Genomic DNA, 8,192 nt, shown 5'->3' with positions numbered 1-8,192 from the left:
GCTCTATAAAGCACTAAAACTCCATGTAAACATCAACTCACTTTAATTTTCCAGACCATGAAAGCAATACACAAAAATTCTTTTATTAAGATAATTGCTAACTAAAGTTCTAATTAGACCAGCTCCAAATTATTACTAAACCCGCACTAAAAAAATTCAATAAACATTCAAATCCTTTAATCAGACATCTCCAACATAAAGAAGCTGTAACTTTATCCTTATAATGGTCATAATGTTTACATTTCTTTTATCAAGCAAACTCCACTGAAATAACTTAACCACCAACACCCAATATATCCAAGGCCATATATAAGGACCTTAAACCATCAACATGAAACTCATTTATTCTCTTCAAAACATCTTTAACTAATCATTAAACCTATTTCAATTTCACATCTCAAATTCATGAGTAGATATCTGATGTTCAAAAATACTTAAACTCAATTTTTTTAACTCCCAGTTACCTTGATCGACATTGAAGGCTTGGGGAAAAAAAATCAACAACTCAAAAGAATAACTCAAAGAATAACTCCAATCTCAAAGTCCATATGTATATTACTATTAAATTTTGCATATTGAATCTATAGAACCTTAAAAACTCAAATAAGCTCCCACTTACTTCTCCAAATAGTATAATAAGACCTTAATAGTGGGTAACCACTTAAAACTTTAAAAACTCACTCCAAATTATAATATTACCATTGAAGGCATCTAAAGAACTTATAATAACTATAACTTTAACACAAGAAACTCAACATTAACGTTAGGCATATAAACAATTAGAATTTTCTAATCATTGAATGCACACTTATCAATCCATAATTTCCACTCATCCTCAATTCAATTCAATGCACCAATCCACCCGTATAAACAGCAAACCTTGATTATAATATTTAAACTATTGACTAAAACTCTAAATAATAGATTTAGCTACATCACTACCCAAAAAAAATCTAAACCTGGAGCGCTCTGATACCACTTTTGTCACGACCCAACCTCGTCATGACCAGTGCATAAATTAAGACTACCTTAACCTATGCTAGCCTCAAATTCAAAGTACAAATTAATACTTGTTTAACTAATAAAAACTTCTAGCCTGATGAAACATCTTAAACTCTACAGAAATATATACCACAAAATATCCAAAAGTCTCCAATACGTACAATAACAATATCTAGCTAACAATATCCTCCTTCAATATTGAACCCAAATGTCTGTCCAGCTATAGAGATCTTAATCTGAAAAAAATAAAATCAACATGGTGTGAGATTTCGTCTATGCGAGCGAAAATCTCAGTGAGTGATAATCATAGCACAACAGACGGGGAACAGGCAGATATGCAGATAAGTTTCAAATTTGTTTTCAGAATTTATCAAACATGATGGTGTAGAGAAATCAAATAATATTGCGATATTTACTAAAATCAAGTAAATCGAATAATAATAATAATAAATCACAGAATTTATCAAAACCATGGTACAGTAATATCAAAGTGATAATATTCCACATCACCAAAGGCCAGATAACAGATTACCAGATTCAGATACAGAATGTCTTCACCGACCTTATGCATGATTCTAATACAACCGACACAAAGACAAACACGTACACAGATAAAACAATACAAATAATGCAAGCCTAATATGAAGGTCAGAGAGACATGAAAACAGATACAGATAATACTGAGCACATGTACCGGTTTCAAAGTGTATAATTTATATCTCATAATATTTTTCTTTTTCAAATAACTTAAATATCCAGACGGCAGAATTCGAATAAAATTTCAGATTTTCAATACCAACGGTAACAGATAAATCAATCGATTAACAGAATTAAGTATAATCTCAAAGAATTTTTACTTCCAAATAAGATAAATGATATCAGACAAACTAATGTACCAAGGGCCTGTTCCCAGAAGCCTATGCTCTAATGCAGAGAATATTTGACAAATAAATTTAAGCTCAAGAAAGCGTTTTATCATCTAACTAAGCACTATTTTTGAACAAATAACATTTTTAGAAAAGTTCATAAGAACTGTTTTAAAAGAACGAAAATAGAAGATAAATTTAAAAATCGGATTGAACTATATTTATCAAAAGTTTTGATATTAATCACTAAAGGACAGAAATATGTTTTAAACGAAATACTTTTATCAAACAGATTTCATGCCAGAGATTTCAAAATCAAACAAATAGTGTCATGAACCATAATTACCACTCACCTCGAACTCCAAATAATAGCCAGATCCAAAGCTTGGTTATCAATTTTTCCAATCCATCTGAATACCGTCAAATTTCATATTCAATTAATCCAACTAAAATTACTTCAAAATTTTCTATCATACTCACTGAAATCTACAACCCAAATAAGATTGAGTCAAATTAAACTATTGGGGAATCGAAGTAAGTGAATTTAAATGGTATTAAAACACGAGTTTAATGAAAACTATGATACATAGAGAAAATATAATTTTCTAATACCATGAAAAACAAATACTATATATATAAATATATGGTTTTATAAACGAATAAGAACTAACGACTAAATTACCTTTTGTTGTTTTAAGAGTTAGATCAATGGCTTCTCAACTTGCTCAAAATCAATGAGTACGACTAAAATAAAAGGTTTCGGTTAAAAGGAGAATAACTCAATTTTTATAGAAAACTTTATCCTTTCAAAACTGATTTTATTTGATTAATAATTTGTTAGGAGTTCAACTAAAGTATAGACAACATAAGAGTTGGAGAATAAAAGGTATTATATTGACATAAGAGTTGTTGACATAATACAAGAATTAACCCAAACCATGAACAAATCGAAACACTAGTTTTTTTTTTCTTTTTTTCTTTTGAAAGTATATAGAAAATATTAATATTATGAAAACTATAAATATCTATAATTTATAAATTATTATAGTATGAAAAATTCAAAATTACTAATTAACGCATTATTTTCAAAGGCAAATAATTAAAAATATACATCTAATTAGATTTATTTTTAAAGAATCATTTTCAAAATTCGGGATATTACAATAATAATTAGCCGGAATGATTATAAGTACTTGGATCATAAACAGTGAAACTTATAAAAACCATATACAAACTGATGATGCAAAAACAATATAAAATGTAAGGACTTATGTTGTATAGTATATAAACCAATACATAAAAAACACACAAATATCTATAACTGATACACTTCAAATGTGTTGCTTAATAGAAGTGGCTAAATGTTTTGTTTAATAAGTCTAAGATTTCACTCAAAGCTAACCTCAGGGGACAAAAAAACAGAGCAAGGACAATTGTTTTATCACCAACATATAGATGAATCCTTAACGAATTATTGAAAAACAAAAAACTTCAATAAAAAAGGGAATGAAACCTAGTGAGTCTATATGTATAATTTTTTCTAGAAAAAACTAAAATAAAATTCTGCACTAAATTTACCATCCAAAATTGTGTTAACATGTAGTTTAGGCACTTTCCACAACCTCTTCCTAATTTATAGGATCATTAAATTGCAATAGAAAATACTAAAAATTAAAAGGTGTCCAATAAGAAGACAACAAACTCAATTAGAATAAAGTGACAATTACCTAACAAGGGTCTCGAAGGTTGAAATCATCAAACAATGCAATTTGACTATTTCTTGAATTTGGACAATTTTGAAAAAGAAACATTGAGCTCAATCACCCAATCGACCGACTTCAACTCTAATTGTATTCCATATGTCATCCATGCCATGGTCAGAAGTTTGGCTCCAATCTTGGCTCTCAGTCTAACTAGGGGTGATTCTTCAATTAATTAGGAGTGATTCTTCAATCTTTTATGACTTGTGCTTCTCATCTTGCATGCAAGTTTAGCTATTACATATTATGATACTGGGGGTATGAAGAATAAGAAGAGTAGATGGAAACACTATTAACACATTTATAAACGACCTTCCTGGATGATCGAAATGACTTAAATTTATCGATAAATTTATTTGGAATGTCCGATGTGGTAATCAAATGGCTGTAAAACCATTCCATTCAAGTTTTCTATTAAATAAGAGTAAAATTTATCTTGTTTGGAAATGCTAAGAAGTAAATTTTTACCATTTTGTATGTTATGGGTAAATCTGAACTTTATTCCTTTAAAATAGTTTACATAATTTATAATAAAAAAGACAATATTTTGAAATCTATTATAGATGCATAATATCTAAAACACGGGGTAGCTATAAACTTGCCACATCATAAAAAATAATAACATGTACGAAGCTTTATATCAGTTTCTCCTTTCATAATATAGTAATAGATGAAAATTACAACTCATAACCTCTACAGTCATAGGTAAGCTCTCAACCAACAGCCTAAGAGCTTCACATTACAGACATGGATTCCACTAGGTATATATCATCTATTTGGGTTTCTTAGGATATATGCATGGTGTAGATACCCATTTTTGTCCGGATCAATTTTTAATTTTTTAATAAAAGATTTGAACAATTCTGTCGCACCCTGGCTTCCGATTTTTTTACGCAGGTCGGGGTGCGTGGCCGGCTCGATCCGCCTTTCTCGTGTTTAAGGTTTCGAGTCGCCACTAATCATCACTTGAAAATACGTGTGTGCTGGCGTGATTGGTCGCCCTATCTGTTTGGATTGACTTTGTGTGGTTTGGCTTTGGTAAGGACGATCTTCGGAGAGATTCAAAGTTCGTTTTCCGGTTACGTGTAGGGAAGAGATGTGATCTCATCCTACCCCGCCCGATGTATCGATACTATTTGTGATATTAAGTGCTTGCTATTCGTATTGCTTTGAATTGTCGATATAAACTAGGTACTCGCACGTGTTTATTGGGTTTAGTATTGAATTCTAATGACGTTTTCACATCGATTAGAATTAACTTGGTTTATGAATTCGAATGACGTTTTCACATCAATCCGAACTAGTTTAGTTATGAATTCGGATGACGTTTTCACATCGATCCAAATTAATTTAATTACGAATTCGGGTGACGTTTTCACATCAAACCGAACTAATTTAATTATAGATTCGGATGGCGCTTTCACATCGATCCGAACTAATTTGGTTATAGATTCGGATGACGTTTTCACATCAATCCGAACTGATTTGGTTTACGAATTCGAATGACGTTTTTACATCGATCCGAATTAATTTAGTTATACATTCGAATGACGTTTTCACATCGATCCGAATTGATATGGCTATGAATTTTATTGATCCGAAATAACATTTCGAATTGATTTATTTTTGAAGTCACGCATATCACATATACACGACGCATTTATACTTTTTTTATTTAACGAATTAGACAGATTATATGTACATAAATTCATAAAATAAAATCATTATTAAACTTAACAAAATATACCCGTGTCACATAAAAGGACTAGATCAAGGAAATAAATGATAATCATGAAATGAGGAGAGGCGTAATTAATTTGCAACGAAACAAAACGGAAAAATGATTTTTGTTAGGCTAAATTGACTTGAAAAATTTAATAATAAAAATGAGCTTAAACCGACAACTTTTCTGCAAGGTTTTAACGAATTGTATTCGGCCCGAGTTGACCCATGTTTTAATCTTAGGACGAATGGAATTTTAATTGTATATTTTTAACACTTGTTTAGCGGATGATGTTCGGGTTATACGATTAATTATCTCGGGTTAACAACACCCGGGACCGGACCATTAGACTTGAACCATGATTAAATTAAATAGGCTTATTTGTACTAACCAATTTAAAGGCCCAAAATTAGTATAAAATAGCTATATCTACGCCCAAAACCACCCTCCATTCATTTTAATATATTCCTCAAAGTTCATCTTCTCTTCTTCCCCTCATCTTCTCGGATTTTCTTCTCGTCACCCCTTTCTCCTACTCCGATCACTCCTCTCTTTCCTCGATTTCGTGATTTCCGGCCACCTCTCCTGCCGTTTAGGTTCTTTTGGTCCTCCTATGGGGATTTTCGGCTCTCTCTCTGTGTTTTGACATAGTTCGGACCGTTGGGTCCGTTTTCTAGCGATTCGGAGACGGTTGTCGTCCCTCGCCTCTGATGATGTGTCTAAACCCCTAAGGAGGCGACTCGGGTTACAGGAATCCTACATGCAAGGTTAAATCACAAGGTTGGTGTTCTCCCTTTTCTCTCTCTCTTCTTTCTCCGACCTCGGTTTCTATTCGGGTCTTTTTGCGAGTTCTAGGAACTCTCAGAGGTGTAAAGGGGATTCTATGTCTTTGATTTGAGGTAGATGCTTACGGGTTTATTCACTGTGTTGGTTTGATTTTTTGCGATAATCTATCCCCTGTTTCTAATCTTCATATTACTTAAATGAGTTTGATTTCTTTGTGTGAGAGGGTCTTTTAAGACTCTCAAACTGGTTTTAGGAATGCAACCAGAGCCATTACAGGCTCTGGAGGTATTCCTGAACCTTCAAACCGATTCGCTCGGGAATGAAACGTAAGCCTCTGTTCTTGTTTTAATGATGTTATGTGATGAAAAGTGATAGAAATGAGAAGAAACAATGATCTAGAGGCAGTTCATATATATATATATATATATATATATATATATATATATATGTATGAATAAACTGGAAATGTATTAACCTTTGCTCTTTTGATTGATTGTTTGCTGTTACAATATTGAAGATGAACTTGTTCTTACTCTCTTTTGCCTTCCACCCTGTTACAGTGAAGCTCTTCTCCTATTACATTGAATTCATTACAGTTTTTTTTTTGCTCCCCTTTACATTGAGATTACAGATATTTTCTCCCCCCTTTTTACAGTGATAGACTTTCTCTATTTATAGTAAGAAATTTGCCTGTGAATTATTGCTCATCATTTTTTTTATTTCCTACTGTACCCCTGGAGGGTTTATACGAATTTTGCTTGCCCATTTTTTCCACTGGGATGCCTGTTGGATGAGATCATCTCTGCTGAATTATTGATCTTATTGGTAAAAATGTCGATTGGTCCTTGGAATTGTGATTTTTCACGGACTCACGCTGTGGGACTGAATTCTGACCTGAATTTGACGTGGACCCAGATTGAATCTGAATTATTTTTGACTCGAGCAGACTCCGTTGGATTTATACGGACAAAATCCCGAGCTTTGGAATTTATCAGACTTGAACTGATAGTACTGATAATTACCCATGCTTTGGAATCGGACTTGAACTGATAATTATCCGTGCTTTTGGAATCGGACTTGAACTGATAATTACCCGTGCTTTAGAATCGAACTTGAACTGACAGTTACCCGTGCTTTTGGAATCAGACTTGAACTGATAATTACCCGTGCTTCGGATTTTATTGGACTCTCACAAATAATTCTCCGAACTCCCGATTTGTTGGGACTTGTACCGCAACGAGATAACTCAGTCACTTGAAAGGATTTGATCACTTTTTAGAATATTCTTGAATCGAGTGTGCATTATGATCTTGCTTTTCGGGATATAAAGATTGTCTTCAATTTTAAAGTGAGCATTTTTTGGTATCTTTGACGTTGACGAGCGGGTCTCCGGATCTGCCAAAATTACTGTAAAAATAGAAATATTTATATTAATAATGCAATATTTATTTATTACCAAAAATTCCATTTTTAAGCGTTCAATTGTCGTTAATTTATTGACTTTTCAATTTTCGAATCCATTTGTCATAATATGTTATTTAGAAATCAACTAAATTCTAAACGTTTAATTATAATATAAATCGTAACCAAAGTTAATATTAACTTTAACTTTAATATACGATGTTACATCATAATTCGCAATTCAGACTATAGACATTTCTAAATATAGTTTACGACAAATAAATAAGCATTGAAATGTTATTCGATTGATGACATTTGAACCTTAATTAATAAATTATAACTTGAATTCAAGTAAATTCAATTTTATTCAAAATACGAGGAACATATCTCGAATAAAATTTATGATAGGTTAAAATTATACCTTAATTCTATTAAGTCGCATTTTGAATATAATTCGATATTTTTACCGATTTATACCGAAATATGACAAATTAGCCTTAACAGCACAATTTTTCCCCAATAAATTATTTTCGAGATAATACCATATATTCTGGATAATTTATGAATTGTTCAAATTTTGAATGAAATTTATTATAAACTTAAAAATTGGTCCGAACAAAAATGGATATCTACAAATTCGTAAATTGTTCAAAA

The 8,192-nt window shown here is 31.7% G+C and overlaps 1 long non-coding RNA gene across 1 annotated transcript; it reads right to left on the bottom strand.

Moving 5' to 3' along the window:
- Positions 1-615: 615 nt before the first annotated feature.
- LOC136217617 (uncharacterized) lies at positions 616-6,767 on the bottom strand. Its single transcript, XR_010683514.1, has 4 exons — positions 6,613-6,767; positions 3,596-3,845; positions 2,222-2,278; positions 616-1,238 (listed from the first exon to the last, which is right to left on the bottom strand). It is a non-coding gene; the product is annotated as an uncharacterized lncRNA (long non-coding RNA).
- Positions 6,768-8,192: the final 1,425 nt, after the last annotated feature.

The sequence above is a fragment of the Euphorbia lathyris genome, chromosome 2 (genome assembly GCF_963576675.1).
Source record: "Euphorbia lathyris chromosome 2, ddEupLath1.1, whole genome shotgun sequence".
In the NCBI taxonomy this organism is placed as follows: domain Eukaryota; kingdom Viridiplantae; phylum Streptophyta; class Magnoliopsida; order Malpighiales; family Euphorbiaceae; genus Euphorbia; species Euphorbia lathyris.
The sequence above is the reverse complement of the archived record's forward strand: the minus strand, read 5'-3'. Positions and strand labels throughout refer to the sequence as shown.